The following is a 16,606-nucleotide window of genomic DNA, read 5'->3' on the forward strand; positions in this document are numbered from 1 at the left end:
ATATATATATATATATATGGGAAAGGCGATTGGTATATTTAGTAGGTTTGAAGACTATTATGCATAATCTGACATTAATCAATCCATTTAAACAATTTTAAACCATTTGAAAACCTCTATTAAAGAGCATTTCAAAGTAGAGACTCAAACGTCTCGTAAACATTTCAATTTTACCTACAAAATAGATTAAAAACTAATTGATTATGAATTTTTAGTGCAAAGTTTTATAACATTTATTTGATTCAAATAGGGTGACTTGTAAAATTAAAAGGGACTTACCCCTGGTAATGTGCGTTTCTCATGCAGTGCGTGTTGTGCTAACGCGGCACTGTCTCTGCTGAAGTACGTCAGGAAAGCACAGCCTAGGACAAGAAATACAAATGAGGTTTACCATAATTATTAATAGTTTTCTTCTAAAAATATGATATATCTTACCCTCAAGCCACGCTTGGATGAATATAAATGCATTTAAGTATTATTTTTTAGGAGGTTAGGGCAGATTTCCCAGTAGATACTAAGATTTAAGTACCATGTGTTTCTTTTTGTAACAAGAGTATACATTTTGCACATTCGTAGGCTGATTTTAAATACTGTAACCATTTAGTTAGGTGCCTTAAAGATGAACAAACCACCTAGAGCCAAAGAGATCGGCTGTCATACGTGATCTAAGAAGACCCAAGAACCAGACATCGCCTGAAGACCGATTATCTCAATTACAACGTAAATTGTGAAAAATCAAGCGGACCGATAGAATCGGATTTTTCAATATTTAACATAAACTTTTTATTTACACCAATTTTTCTATTACGAAAAATAATCAACATATGCGGAAATCGTTTAAGCAAGTATGACCTATAAATAAATATTCATGAAGTATTTGAGTTCAACATGAAAATTTACCTGTACTTTATCTGTAATTTTCCACATTAATTAGTAAATGCTGTACCATTTCAGGTACACATAAAGTTAATTCTTAACCTAACATTTTAATAGCTTTTAAGAAGTAGTATCCAACACATATAGTGTCCTTAATTATGACACCATCTGAAAAGCAATAATTTCCAATAATATAATTTTTACCCGTTAGAAATCCCTTGACGTATACAATTTCGCTGCTAACGCACGTCGAGCAGAACCAAGCGGAACTAATGCTAACACATCCTCGCGAAAACTTGTCATGGCTGCCCGCCACAAGCTTGCTCCCTGGCTGGCCCCCTGGCTGGCCCCTGTGAATAGGCGTTTCCTACTCAAAATAGGTTACCCATATATATATATATATATATATATATATATATATATATATATATATATATATATATATATATATGTGTGTGTATATATATGGGTAGCTTACCTTGTATATGGGTATATATATTTACGAACTCTCAGGAAATATTTTGAACATTTGTTGTCCGTGTCAAGACAAAAAAATAATCATAGGACAGAACTGCTTAATTTACAGTATGTTAATGTGTGTGTGTGTGTGTGTGTGTGTGTGTGTGTGTGTGTGTTTTGCCGTGCGCGTGTGTTTCATAGTTTTTATTTTTTATTTCATCAACCAGTCAAGATAAAGAAACTCGTTGGCACACATTTGTTATTTGATATTTTACTCTGAACATATCAATGTACAATTCATACATTAAATAATTTTTATTGTTGCTATGAAAGATATTCATTATCAATTTCATGCCGTTTATTGCGCCCTAATACGATATAATAGTGCAGCATTATGATTGCGTACTTGTACTTTGATACATGAAAAACAAATGAAATCAAATTTCAGAACTTCATACTTCAACTTTTCAGAAACATCATACACTTTATGTACACGAAATTAGACCCAGATTGGCCACAGAGGCTTGTGCGTGGTGGCGAGTCGATTTCTTGTTGCTGTGTAGAGCGGTATTATAATAATTAACATATTAATGATAATAAACAATTTTTTATACGTTTAAAACGATTACTATATCTCAAACCTAAAATAAAAATATTCAACTGAAAATGTTTGCCACAGACCTCATAAATTATGCTACAATACTGAATAATCTAATTATTTTTATATAAAATCTATTAAAAAAATAAGGTATGTAACATATCTTACAACTTTATTAAGACTATTTTATATCTGTTTGTTGTCGTCAAGGTAACCATGACAGAAGTGTTGTGCTACATGTCTGAAAAGAAACTGTGCCAAGAATACTTACAGGGAAACTCAAATGATGGTCACATTTTTTTGAGGTTAAGTGGTAGAGAGGACTTTATAGTCCTAACTTCGCCTCTAATAAAGTCATTTTTCATTTCATTTTTTCATTTCATTTCATTTAAGTATGGTGCCATGGGGATAACTAAATCACTGAATGAAATCAAAATAAATCAAGGATTCTCAATGCAACTAACGGTTTTTTACCACGAAAGGAACCGATATAAAACCAAGACTTTACAAGCAGGAGACAAATTTCTGGAGTGATTATTTGGAACCGCTGCCCCAATATTGGAACTATGAGCACATATGGATCAAGAATAAGCGATACTATAGCTGATTAAGGAGGCAAGGACGAAAAGATATTTAAAAGGACATACGAAGATAGAAAAACATAAAAAAGGGGGGAATATGGCTATGAAGCCTTTTCAACCATTTAAGAAATAGGTTTATGTTATATTACTTCCCAAAAGTTATGATCTTTTACTATCTAGGAAAATATTTTAGAAATCGTACAGAAGATAGTTTTTTGTACAGAAGATGATTATAACAATTGATTGAATAATAAATGGCAACATCATTGGAAATAGTTGGGTTTGTTACAAGGTAAGGGCCTAAGTGGTACAAAACATAGAGAAATAAGTATGTGTGATATACAAGATAGTATGTAAAGGTGAGTGTTTGAGAAACTGAGATTCTGTATGTATCTCTCAATAAGTAGAATCGTACCGAAATATTTAACCATTTTAAACGGCCTCTACAGGTCATCTCACTTCTGTCTGATTTATAACCGCTAGTGTTTACAATAATACATATAAAAGAATTGTCTTTAGGTTATTTAGTTTTCTTTTAATAAGTTAAATACTTCTGTAGATGAAAACAAAATATATAATTGTCATCTATTTTAAAAGCCTCTGCGACAGTTTCTTCCGGATTATCGATTTAAGTATGCTCAGATTAGAGCCATTCCATAGGTCCATGGCGTTGACCCGAAATCAATCTTTGAAAAGTTAACTTCAGGTATTCATAAACTTAAGTAGCTTAAGTGGTATCGTTATTTTAAGAGGGACAATATTAATGGACGCTACTATTTGAGCGGCCAGTAGTCCTAACAGAGAGTAATGTAAAGGTCTCTAACGACCACCTTATCTCCACCCACATTTCCATACCGTGATTTAAATTACGGTTAGCTGTAGGAAGGGGTGGGATCGGGGAAAACAAGTGGTCAGTACCGCACAGGGTCCACGGATAAGGATGTTTTACTTTCAACAGATTTACATTTAAATGTACTCACGAATTCTCTTCGCATAATAGCCAAAAGTTTTTTTTTATTTTAAGTAAAACATGAATTGTCACTAACATGTATTTAAATACATATATTCAAAGTATGATCAGCATATGAAATGGATATTATTTTAAAACATACATAACGATTTTGTTACAAAATTACATTATCAAACTATTTGCATATCAAAGAATGGTTTTTTTTTTTAACTATATTAAAATATTTTGTTTGTAATATATCAGTTCGGTATCTGAAGTGAATGTGTAGATGTTTTTGGCGCAGCTTTTAAATAGCATAAATTCAACAATTAGGAATGGAAATTCCTAAGCATTCTTTAATAGGAACATTTTTATTAAACGATGCGCAGAATAAGAAACATAACTGTTCCTTTCGATGAACTATGTTATATTCCACTCCAAAGAGCCATCACGATTCGATTATGAACATATTTTATTATTTGATATATTAAATATTATTGATGTAATATAAAACTAAACGATATGTTTGTAGTACTATATTTTGCCTACTTATTTACTTAGACTACGGTTTATCGCAGGGCCCACAAATAGTGAGCAGTTTGGAATATTTTGAAAGTTAAAAATAAAAACTAAACTAATCCGTTGCTAATATTATAGCTCATAACTTTGTAAGCATTATTCTATTGGACCTGCATAATAAACCAAAATAAACTTAAGTGGGGAAATCATTAAACCACTGGTTACAAGGTCAACCTACTATAACTGTACTATGGATTCTAATTCCACAGTAACCGCTGCCATAATATACTCATCTTAGACAGCTGAAAACAATTTCCCGAGCTTCCGCTGTTCTACTTCTAATAGTTTTCTTCCTTCTAAAACCCTGGTTACGGTTTTTCAGACTGGACTAGACGTAGGACTCAACCTTTCTAATCCTCTGCGGTCTGAAAACAAGTTGTTTCACGCCAGTGTGATCAAAACATCAAACTATTATAGTCGTCGAGATTCTGTCAACGAAATTGAGGCATTCTCAATCTAATGTTTACTGCATTCTTTTTCAACGTGCGAACACCACTAAATTTCTATATCTTACATGCCGCCGTCCCATATTTGGCAGATAAAATCGGAATTGTGTTTAATAAATTAATTTTTAGGCTAACTAAATTTGAATTTGGAATTTTTAGAGAGCCGACATGGAATTCGCTATTGGTATTACCTGTTTAACTTGAAATATAATTTTTACATATATTTGACGTTCAGTTTTGTGTAGAAGTCTTGTGGAACACTCCCAAGCTATTATTACGCCCAAACTTCAACTGCATCTGGTTTTTACGTATTGTCAAGAAAGGGATTGGAGTAAAACACATTTTATTGTTGTATAGTTAAAGCATTTCAAATTATACGTCCAGACAATTATTAACAACCATACCCTTGTATCCCGTAATACAATTGCATCCTGTAAAGCTAAAGTACCAAAATAGCCGGGATGTTGATAAACGTTTGTATAGCTACAAACACATTTACAGCAAACTCAGTTCCAGGCACATGTGACTCAGTGGACTGGAATGTTTGTATGTTGAAGCAACACATATCTTGCACAAACACACAGGCTCTGTGTGATGTCCGAGCTTACTTTACACCACGGTTTAATTTTATGCTCATTAAACTATGTTAACCGTTAGCGAGGTAATGAGGTTTGGCGAGCCTGAGTAATTTCATGTACGAGTAATCATATTTTTAGCAGGTTTTATAATGACAGCTGTAAACATTTTAAAGTTTCAATGAGTGTTATTTTAATATTTATATTTAACGACTTAAAGCGCATTTTAAATAAAACTGTTGTCAACGATAACATAGAGTGCAGATAAAAAATATTTATAAAATAGAATCGTCATAATTTGTTTTAAATACAATTGTCGAACAGGTTAAACTAAATAAAATCGGTTAAACTAATGTTAAGTGAAAATTAGAAACCGATAACAATGATGTATGATATAGTAAATAAAATTGACTTGAGGTTAAGTGATGACAAATTAATACAGCGGCATTTTTTTATTGCACATAGTTTACTAATATTGCTCTTTATATCTCTAAAAAGTAAGAATTGGATTAGAAAGGATCGATCTAATAAACCTCTTATTAGTTAAACTCTTCTTGATACTGAAATAACGATAACAAATTGCAGTGATGGCATCTGCAAGGTTTAATTATTTACACCGTCAATTAACACAAATCAGAAGGATGAATGATCAGGGTAGATAGATGAAAAACTTATCTAAAGCCGCCCTCACACATTACAATCTGTGCGTAATTATTTGGCATAATAATATAATGGCAATAATTTGGTATACTTCGGCATTGCTGGAACCACTGTCACTGCTTATCACAAATAGATTTGTTTTATGAGCGCTTTGTTTTAGAAATGTTCATAAGTAATTATTATTTTTTAAATGAACATCGGTAAGTTACTTACAAATTATTCTTTTATAAAAATGTGATGTTTCCTGGGTGGTGAAATAAAATGCTTATTTTAATAGGGTATATTTATACAAAATTCTAGTTTTCATAACAAACGTCAAATTTCTGAGTTACAGTAAATCTTTTAGGAGTACGGGGTAAAAAATATACGATTTTTAAAACGCCTAATTCATAAAATAATATGTTTCAGAAAACGTATATAAGTAGTGTACAATAATAAGTACTGTTTACAGGACAATATAAAAATTAAAAATTACCCATGAAAATCTAATAGAGGAAGGACTCCAATTAGACAGATAATTTAGTTATTCACTTACTTAATTATATAAGTTATTTGTATAAAGTATTTTGGGTTCAAAAATGTAAACATTTTCCCATTATAAAGACTTATTCTGAGGTTAAAAAATATCACAAGAATTTTATCAAACAAGTAGGTACTAAGGATGAAAAATGAAATGTGTGTTAAAGTTTGTTAATAATGTTTAGAATCAGTTAAGGATTATTGCCGCAGAGATAGCTTACACCCATTTAACCTACCGTATGACCACCAAATACCATATGACTTTGTAGCTTCAACATAATGGTTTCATGGTTTAATGTGATGGTTTAAATAGTTTTTTATTATTAAAAACAAATATGATGGCCATAACTTAATAATAAGTACATTAAAAATTTGAAGTCACACAAATAAATTCAAACCGGGTTTTTGGGGTCCGTTACTTATACATTGATCCCATGAACTTCGAACCAAGCTAACTACTGTTAATTTTAGGTGGACCTTCCCATCAGCGACACAACCAGTAAGTGTACATCAGACCGCAAAAAAGCCTCATCTACAGGCGCTGATAGAGAACCTACAACTCCGAGAATAACTCCCGCATCCGATAGTAGCGCCTTTGACCACGTACCCGTCCTGACTTGATGTGTTGGAAGTGCTGATATAGCTCACATGTTTTGGTTATATCCCGATTCTCGCCTTGTGTCATTTTCAATGTAATTTTGAAGCAAATTAATGTATCTAGCTAGTATTTAGAGTTAATTGTAAGTTGTTAAATATATGACTTACAACCTTTTAACAAATACATTCGTAACGGCAAAATATATACTCGGAGTTTATAACTACACGTTTTTTCATTTTACAACTAAGCAATAACCTCAGCTGTATCCCAATTATCAATAATAATTTGTGATTTTCAAGAGTACGTACAGAATTTAGTTTTTATTTATTTTACCACCATTTTACTCCCATCAGAGAAACGTAACTATAAGTTTGGGATTGATTTAACGACAGATGTCCAATATTCAATGAGAAAAAATGTACACACATTAAACATATGTGTCCGTAGCTTTATGGTTATCTCTATGTGTTCAAAATTTATTATAATACAATAAAAAATATTAATATATGGCCTAAGTTTGAAACTATTTATATAATTAAATTAACAGGATATTGAACCATGATCAATTTACACTAGATTCATAACGACTGTGTACTGCACGAACCTTTTTCATTTGCATAACAGTTCCCACAAATTATGTACATATGTATATATTTCTTGAAAAATTGAACATGCAATAAATGTATTGCTGAGTTTTGCTTCGTTTCGGGGTATCGCAGCATCTCATATTGCACAAATGACAAATATGATCGCTACTGTACTTTGCCAAGAGTGCACTCAAGCGGCAAAAGTCATAAACTCTGCCGTAGTAACCGGCACCATACCGGCTTCCTATCGTCGTATACCTGCACTACTCTTTGATATATCGACAGTTTATGAGACGTTTCGAGTAATATAATTTTATGCTGAGTTCATTTATATTAACTGTACGATTTCTCAATAAATTATGTTGGCTACAAACCCAATGAACTCCACTTTAGTGTCATATGCCATGTCTAAAAATTATTAATCTCTTGTGCCATCGATTACTTGTTAGGTGAGTGAATTTTATTCTTGTTAACTCAAATCCGTAATTACGTGCTTAAAGATTAATCTCACAATGGTATTTCAACAATCAAATACAATTCGCTGGCGTAAATAATACCCAATTTACTAAACATATATTAACATCTTTATTTTCTATGAATTTGCGATATAAACGTGATATCATTGACTAAACAGCGTTACGTTGTAACATAGTATACGCACAATAACCGCATAGCTCAGCAGCATTAATGGTGGGGAAAGGCATGCAATTCCATCATACCTGGCAATGTTGTTCGCTCGAAGGAACATAATCCATTCACAGTCCTGTTTAAGTACATTCGTAGAAGCTTTAGGTATGTTATCGTGCATTCAAGATTATAGAGAATATGTCAGGCAGTTGTAATAATATTCTAACGTTCAATGAAACTACGATCTGTACGTTTTATATGAAACATAATACAAAACATGTTTAATGATCCAATTCCTACTTGTTGGCATACATACAATCTTTATTGCGTATGAACTTACAAAGTTTATTAGAACAATTGTTGCGAATAAAATTATATTCAACGGATAGTTTAATTTAAGTAATGAAGTGAAACTTAGTTTTACAAGAGGTGGAAATAATGTTTTTCATAGTTAACAGAACAAATAACTGCTCCTCTTTGCAGTTATTATTATTTTTATACTTAGGAAAATATATAGCACCCTCTTTACCGTGGTAGGTTGTATAGCTTCTGGATTGACATGAAATTCGGAATGAGTGGAAGTAAGGGATAGAGCCGCTTTCTGTTGAGAACCCATAATACAGATACCACGAGGAGAGATAGTGGGTACAATGTGAGGTATGGACCTTAAAATAAGGAAATGATTTTACTGTTTCTACCTATAAGAATCAAAACAGTCAGGGGCAATACGGTACCATGTTTGGCCTTTACAAAAACCTTACACTATACGAGCCTCATCCACTCTAACAATTACTCTTTGCAGTAAACCGGATATAGGAGATTAACTTAACAAGATTAACACTCGATGAGTATTGAAACCAATAATATTTAGTTATATTATAAATAAGCTTAAATATAGTATCTACAAACTTAAAGCTAGGCTGGCTTTCAATAAATTAATTGTTCATAAGACTGTCACTCATGTATAGTGACAATACCACTATTAACTGTACTGTCTAACTATTTACACACAATTCTATTTAACACAGACAAATTTAGTAATTATTAAAACAATTCTAACTGTCACGATCACGAGTATTACCATTAATTCTGTCACTTCACAAATTCATTTCAAAACCTTTACTGACTCTATAGCTCCTTACGTGGTTATTGGCGCTAACAAAACATTCGAATTTGAGAACTTAATAGAGAGGATATACGTTCGGAAGGGAAGGACAGATACAAGTGGTGAGGTCACAGTGCCTACCTACCGCCCATGCAAGGAGAGCTGGAGAACAGGCCACATAAAGGAGCCGACCCATCCCATCGAGCGCTCTATCCCCAACGACGCTATTCATCTATTATCTCTTTTGTTACTGTCAGGGATCTCGAATGTTCGGTCACATTCCCTTGTATCAGAGGATGACCTGTTTATCTGGAACATTCTCCCAGATTTTTGTAATAGTATTCCTCCTTCTTAAAACTGCTCCAGGGTTCGGCGTTCAAAAGAGACGGTGCGATATCTTCCTCTGGATCACGTCACAGTGTCTGATTTGTCTAAACGTTTTTGTGAGGAGTGAAAATACAATCGGTAATGTCAATTCCCGAGTCTTCGAAGACCTTCTACCTTGAAACGACAATATTCGAGATTAGACCACCATAGTTACAACCTAATTTAGGGATACCGAGTTTCTGCAGGTGAGGCACGCAGATTAACCAGACGTCACCTGATAAGTAAATTCCTGACACAGTCTCTTCTTGCTTACCAGGTAGAACAGGTGCCGATGCCAATTTCGACGGTGTAATACTTTCCCCGTAATTGGTTTCCGGATCTCAAGTTCCTTAATTCCACCAAATCTTCTTCAATATGATGAACCCTCGTGCAACTGCTACATCCCGTCTGATAGCTCAAACAAATGCTTCCCAATCACCACGGTCTCCTTACTTCCTTTAACCGATTATAAGTTGGTCATCAATTCATCAAAACTTGTGCGCATTGATTGGAGAGCTCGAACTTCACGGCTGTCTTCTATTCTGTTGTCCAAATGATGCGGGATGATGAGGGTTAAAGTGGTGGTTTGAATTTTCCCCCTCATTATTCGATAGCTGACCTTATTTAATCTTATCACCACCTGAAACGGCCCCTCCCAAGATGTTTGTAGTTTAGGAAAAAATCTACGGCGTCTTCGAGAATTATATAACCAAACAAGGTCTCTTGGCAGATAGTACCCTTTGTTAGCTCGTGTCTTCAAAACATAATTATACCTTTACACTGTCTTATAAGTTAAAACAATAAAATGTATATTTATAAGATTACAAAAGAATACTGAAACATAGAGTAAGTATACAGTATAATGTTTTTTATAATGTGTATATAAAATTTATGTAAATGCCGTAGTAGTACTTGATGAATATCAATTCCATTTGTTAGCCTGGGATTGTTAGTGTAAATAATAAAAAACCGTTAATCCATAAAACATGTTTCCCAACAAATGTATCGGGATTATTAAATGTTGAAAGCTACATTTTTCCATTCATTCTAAAACAAAAGTTAATCCATAGGATGGTTAGGCATACTCGGATAAGTTTCTCAAAACATAGATTCCTGAGGATGCTTTGATCAAACGTGGTCTATGTGACAGTCCCAAGTCAACCCTCGATCAAGATTTATTCTAAGGAATTGTTTTGTGTAGCCCTCGTCTCAGCATCGTCCAACATTACTGTAGGTAATTTATCTGAGTAATTGTTTCGCAAACATAACTGTATGGAATTTGACTTTTTTGAATTGGTTTTGAGACTGAGCTCATAAAAGTGTTGAACTGCGTTGTTGAGCTCAATGAATATTGCTTTTTCGAATCCTTCGATTGAATTGACGTTGAAGCACGGAGTCGTGTCAACTGTATACTGGACGATTTGTCCTTGTGCAGATAAACTGCCATCGTTAATGTAGATGAGACAGAGTAAAGGACTAAAAATAGAGCTCGGCGAAACTCCATACCTTAGAATTTCTTGTTTTTATTAATCACCTGAAATTTCTACAAATTGAACTCGATTACTGAGAAACGAACCAACTGAGGAGGATTCATTTTATCTCGTAATACTTTAATTTGGAACTGAGGATACGGTGATCAACACAGTTTAATGCCTTATAGAGGTCCAGAAATACACGGAGTGTATCTCTTTGACCTCGATTACCTCTACTATCCAATCCACGAAACACACGACTGGGGCTATTGTCGATTTTCCAATTTGGAAGCCGAATTGGTTTACTGTGAGAAAAATCATGGCTTTCCAAAAAAATTACCCTGTGAGGAAGATTTTTTCAAATGTTGAGGAGAGATTGCCCTTCTTGAAAATTGGTGTTATATTTGCAATTGTGAGAGAGGGAAGAATGATCCAGAGAGAAAATAGAGGTTATTTAAATGCTTTAATAGTGTAAGAAAATGCCTTGAACATTGCTTGAGGGGCCATGTTGAAACTTTATTTCAGTCGATTGGTCGTTTTGAAGTGAAGTCTCTTATCAGTGTAGCAATCTCCTCCTCTGAGACAAGATCCAAAGCCATAGAAGCTATTGGCCTTGGTACTAATGAAGGAGTTGGCTAACTCTGAGATGTTGGGCGGAGCCCTTATTCAATTCCTACTGAGGCAAAAAAGTGTTGAATTTATCTGCAACCTTAGAAGCATAATTGATGAGTTCGTTGTATACTTTTTAATTTTATATGTTTGTCAGTTTGTGTCTTCTTATTGTTAGTTATGGCACAAGCAGGGCTTTGTTTACATTAAAGCTTCATTATGATTTTATTATAGATTTGACTTTACTAAAACATTTTTCTCTAGAAATTAGGTCGCCTTTTGATATCTATGTGCACTTTTGTTTCTTCGAGTTTTATGGAAATTGTTTAACGGGGCAGCTCCCGTTCAAGTGGTAGTTGAAAATTGTATCGAAATTTTTAAATAGAGGTTCGAAGAGATCTCCAAAATTTAGAAAGCTCCAACTTTTTCTTTCAAGAAGAGAATCTACGATCTAGATATTTATGGGCCTTGTATCCCTGATTGCTTTTAGGTTTGTCGTATCCCTTGTTGGCTCATGACCATTCATGACGGCTTGTGGGCCGTGGTGTTGCCATAATCTCCACGCCTGGTAAATTGGTGACAACGTTGTAAATAGCTGTCGCTGACTCGGCCGTCACTCTCGTTGGCGAGTTAACTGACCACTCAAGGCTAAACGACCTTAGCAGATCAATAAGTATTTTTGCTGTGGGGCTGTGAACATCCAAAACAGTCCTCCATTACAATAAATTCGTGATTTTTTTTTATTGCATCAGAAAAAGTTTGTCGAAAACTTAAAAAAAGATTCTTCGTTGCCATTAGAAGACCTGTATAAACCAAACGCTAAAGTTCACTTCGCTCCTTCAGATACGCATTATAAATAACATCTTTCAAATTTAGTTATGATTCACTATCCGTTTCGTACATATCGTTCTGCTCAATTACAGTACATAACAATTTATTAGTAGCAGTTAGATTATTTAGCTAATTAGTCAAATAATTACTAAACAGTTTTATAAAGTAGACAATAATAGAAATGAATAAATAAATGAAGCACCCTGAATTTTACAAGGGTAGGCCGATAAATGTAAATTTTGGAGACTGTTAAAGAGTCGTGACGTGGGTTATAGACTAGCACACGTTCCGGCCAGGTGTTTCAATAAGATGACTGCGTCAGTAGTAGTTTAGCTGAGCGTGACACCATTACGGGGTGAGACTTGCGAGGCCTTTCATGTCTATTCTCGAACTTATTAGAAATAAAAATATCACCAAATTAATTTTTCATTAAAATACCCACGTGTATTTAATCATTTTAATTAAAAACAAAAGTCCATACTAATAATAATTTAACTATTTATCTTGTTTAAGGCACATGTAATCTGTATTACAGAGCAGTAAGTAAAATGATTATGCAACCCAGTAAAACAATACAGAAATCACGTGATCCCAATATTATTAGCTTTTTATAACATCAAAAGTTCACCATCGCCATGTCAGCCTTTAAAGATATAATAATTTCTAAGTACACGTTATGTTTTTGTTGAATTAAGGGTATCATAGTTTAATTTTAAAAATAGACTTTTTTAACACATTACGATAAACATTTTTTATAATGATATATATATATATATATATATATATATATATATATTCTTTAGAAAATCGTTTTCATATTTACAAAAACCAACTATGTTTTCAACCAAATTTAACAACATCTGAGATATGTTTTATAAATTTATTGAAATTTTACGCAATTTGATCAATTCCATAAAATATTTGCTAAAGAGTAGCAAATGCTATAAAACTGCTTCAGAACCTTTCAGAGAAAAAGATTTTATTCCTTACCATTGAAGTACAGTTATTCGAGTTTGAATAGTGTAAAACATGGATTCAGATAGTTAGTTAACACTCTGAAACTATAAACACGCATGGACACATTTGTTAATATAGCTGTAGTGTCTTTTTACAATTATTTTGATCCTATACGAATAAAAAAAATATGTTAAATGCTGCTTAGTTTACAGAGTGTTATTAAGTTTCATTCTCTCGCTTTTGTGAAGACTCTGTTTCTCTTTCACGTTGCTTCATCAGTCCCTTTATATATTTTATTATATTTTAGGGTTGTACATTTGATTACATTTCGATGATTAGACACTACATCAAATACAGGAGTTGAATACACCTCACATTACATAACTATTCATTAGATTCACATGACGAGATCTTGCAGACCCAGGTGCAAAAACTCTTTGGCCTATGCAAGCAGTCTAGTTAGTACAGACAATCTTGGACGCCATTAGTAAAGTGATGAGATTAGCTATTTTACGTTAACTAATATTTTGTTTGCGTGTAAAGTCATTGACATCCAAAAATGGTGTTACAAAAAGTCAATGCACATCACTCATCTCAACTTCTCTAAAAACGGAGGTTCAAAAACATTGCAAAACATAACTGCCCAATCGTTTATGCTAAATACTTTTTGAAAGGTCATTTCTCTTGTTTTTATGTACTTAGCATTCCAACTGTGCATGTTGTGAGACGTGAATACATCTTGTCTTGCTTGTAAAATGGCTTGATCTGACCATAAACTTTTGTTAAGTGATATTGTTTTCTATGGGAATTTAGTAGATACGGACAGATATGTAGCAGCACAGTCCTTCAGTTTTTGTATGATATTTTATGAAATACTCCTCCTCGAATATATTTTATTGAATTCATAATCGCGTATATTTATGCTGCGGAATAAGTAATATTTACTTTAAACTCGGTTGATTTTTTTTAACTGAGCTTCAAACACGCTCTCGTAATTAGTATAACTTTGTCTGATTTTTAACTTATTTATATGAGGTAAAAATTATATTTTAAGAGAGTAATCTAAGAAAACCAAATGTTTGGTAATAAATTTTTAAATTAACAAAAACAATTGTAGACACAAAATGTTAAAACGTGATGTAACAAGGTGGTTCATTTTTAAAAGAAGAATAGCATTTTGCATATTAAAAGCTCAATGTACAGTCAGGTCAGTAATGCGCACTGAAGATAGGGAGTACAATCCAAGCAAAAAGCTTCTATCTTGAGCAAACTTCCCGCTCTGTCAACGGCTTGGAAATGTTTACTTTTCCCTGCACTCATAATGCACTAATATTACCATGGCTCATTTTTATAATGCGGTTATGCTCTACTTAGAAGCTTCAGCTTATAATGGATGAGGTATTATTATAGCCAATAAAGTACTATAACTGATATTTTGTTTAAGTGTTTAACATTTTAAATTAATATTGGTTTATTATAAACATATAATTCAATTAATGACTTTTTTGAAATAATATAAAGTTAAATACGTATAACAGGTATGAGAGTGGTTAATCGAGGTTATTGAGGGTGATCTTATGGTTTCCTTGTGCCGAATACCATATTTATACAGATATTAGTACACAGTATTAATAAAACTATTTTTTAAATTCCTAACGAACACAAATATACTTGCATTATGTCTAAAGGTTGCAAAAGTTTCCTTCCCATAATAAACCTTTGGCCAAAACCTTTGGTCCATTTTTGAAAAAGCAATAGACATTTTTATTATGATAGACCATTGGACCTTTTGCTTCATCCAGTTCTCACTATGGTATGATAAGCTTGTTTTTTTGCTGATTTTATTTCACCTGTCGTAACATACAGGGAATTGTACTGTAAGCGGTCTATTTATTCTTTTAGCACTGCTTTCTGCAGAGTATAAAAACCAAATAATAATGCTAAACTAAAGTACGATATTTAAAACATCAATAACAAAATCAGTACTAATTATTAAAACCAGTATTTTAAACTGTTTATTAAGTTTCAACAGTCGATCCTACTTTTATGTTACTGTTCGAACAGTTTCAGGTAGATAAGTCATCGGCTGCGAGGTAAATATAGATTTCTTGGAATTATAATATGGATTTATGTGTTTTTTTTAAATTACATTATCGATGATAGATTAATGATAATAGAATTTTGGACATCTTTATGTTGTAAAAATCTGACTTTCCCATTGGCTCCGATAGAAAATGTTGTGGTATAAAACGACGAAATGGTTTTTAACCTAATGAAGCTTAGTTCAAATTGAAATTTAGGTTCAACACAATCGTTTATAACTAAAATATAAGATAGTTCTTACTACATCAATATTTAGAAACTTGGATACAAGTTTAGAAAACTTAAATCTATCTGTTTCATAAGGCATAAACACATCACGTGGCATAACCATTAGACGTAATGGCAAGCATGCACACAAAAGTACAAATAATATCATTTAATTTGTATTATTCTTTTGCGAGACATACAGTGTCATCGAAAAATAATACCTAGACATAATAAAATTATAACATCAAAACCTTTCATGTTAAATGAGTAATTCTTTCACTGGACGATAACTGGTGAACGCAAGTTTTGTTTTTAGTTCGTCTTATTGTGTTTCCCTGTCTTTGTGATGCGCAGACAAGCTGCGCAATCGTCAAGGTCAGCCGGCCACAGACGCGCCGCCGCTCAGTATGATGTTGACCGTGCAACAAAAAGCACAGTGCGTGATTTGGTACGCGGAGTCAAAGTCAATTGTCAGTGTACAGCGGCTCTTTCGGAGAACATATCCGGGTCAAACAGCACCTGATAACAAAGTTATTGTTCGATGGTTTAACCAGTTTAGGGAAACAGGGACCGTTGGCAAAAAATCTAGACCAGGCCGACCAAGAACATCAGAAGAGAATGTTGAGCGTATCCGGCAATCTTGTGTTAGGAGCCCAAAAAAATCCATTGCTCGACGAAGTCTTCAACTAAACATTCCAAAAACAACAATACAAAATGTACTGCACAAACGGCTAAGACTTCATGCGTATAAAATTCAGATAAAACAGCAAATAAAACCTACCGACCGCCCTAAGCGAACTGAATTTGCAAGTTTTATGTTAAATGAAATTGATGATAATCCAAATTTTTCTACAGAGAGTGTTGTTTAGTGATGAAGCTACGTTTCACATAAATGGATGTGT

The 16,606-nt window shown here is 33.3% G+C and overlaps 1 long non-coding RNA gene across 1 annotated transcript in view; it reads right to left on the bottom strand.

Annotated features, from left to right (window-relative positions):
• Positions 1-278: 278 nt before the first annotated feature.
• Positions 279-16,606, bottom strand: part of LOC124368987 — a 294,041-nt gene continuing 277,713 nt past the window's right edge. The window contains exon 3 of the long non-coding RNA XR_006923030.1: positions 279-362. This is a non-coding gene — a long non-coding RNA (uncharacterized LOC124368987). The remainder of the gene's footprint in view (positions 363-16,606) is intronic.

The sequence above is a fragment of the Homalodisca vitripennis genome, chromosome X, assembly GCF_021130785.1.
Source record: "Homalodisca vitripennis isolate AUS2020 chromosome X, UT_GWSS_2.1, whole genome shotgun sequence".
In the NCBI taxonomy this organism is placed as follows: domain Eukaryota; kingdom Metazoa; phylum Arthropoda; class Insecta; order Hemiptera; family Cicadellidae; genus Homalodisca; species Homalodisca vitripennis.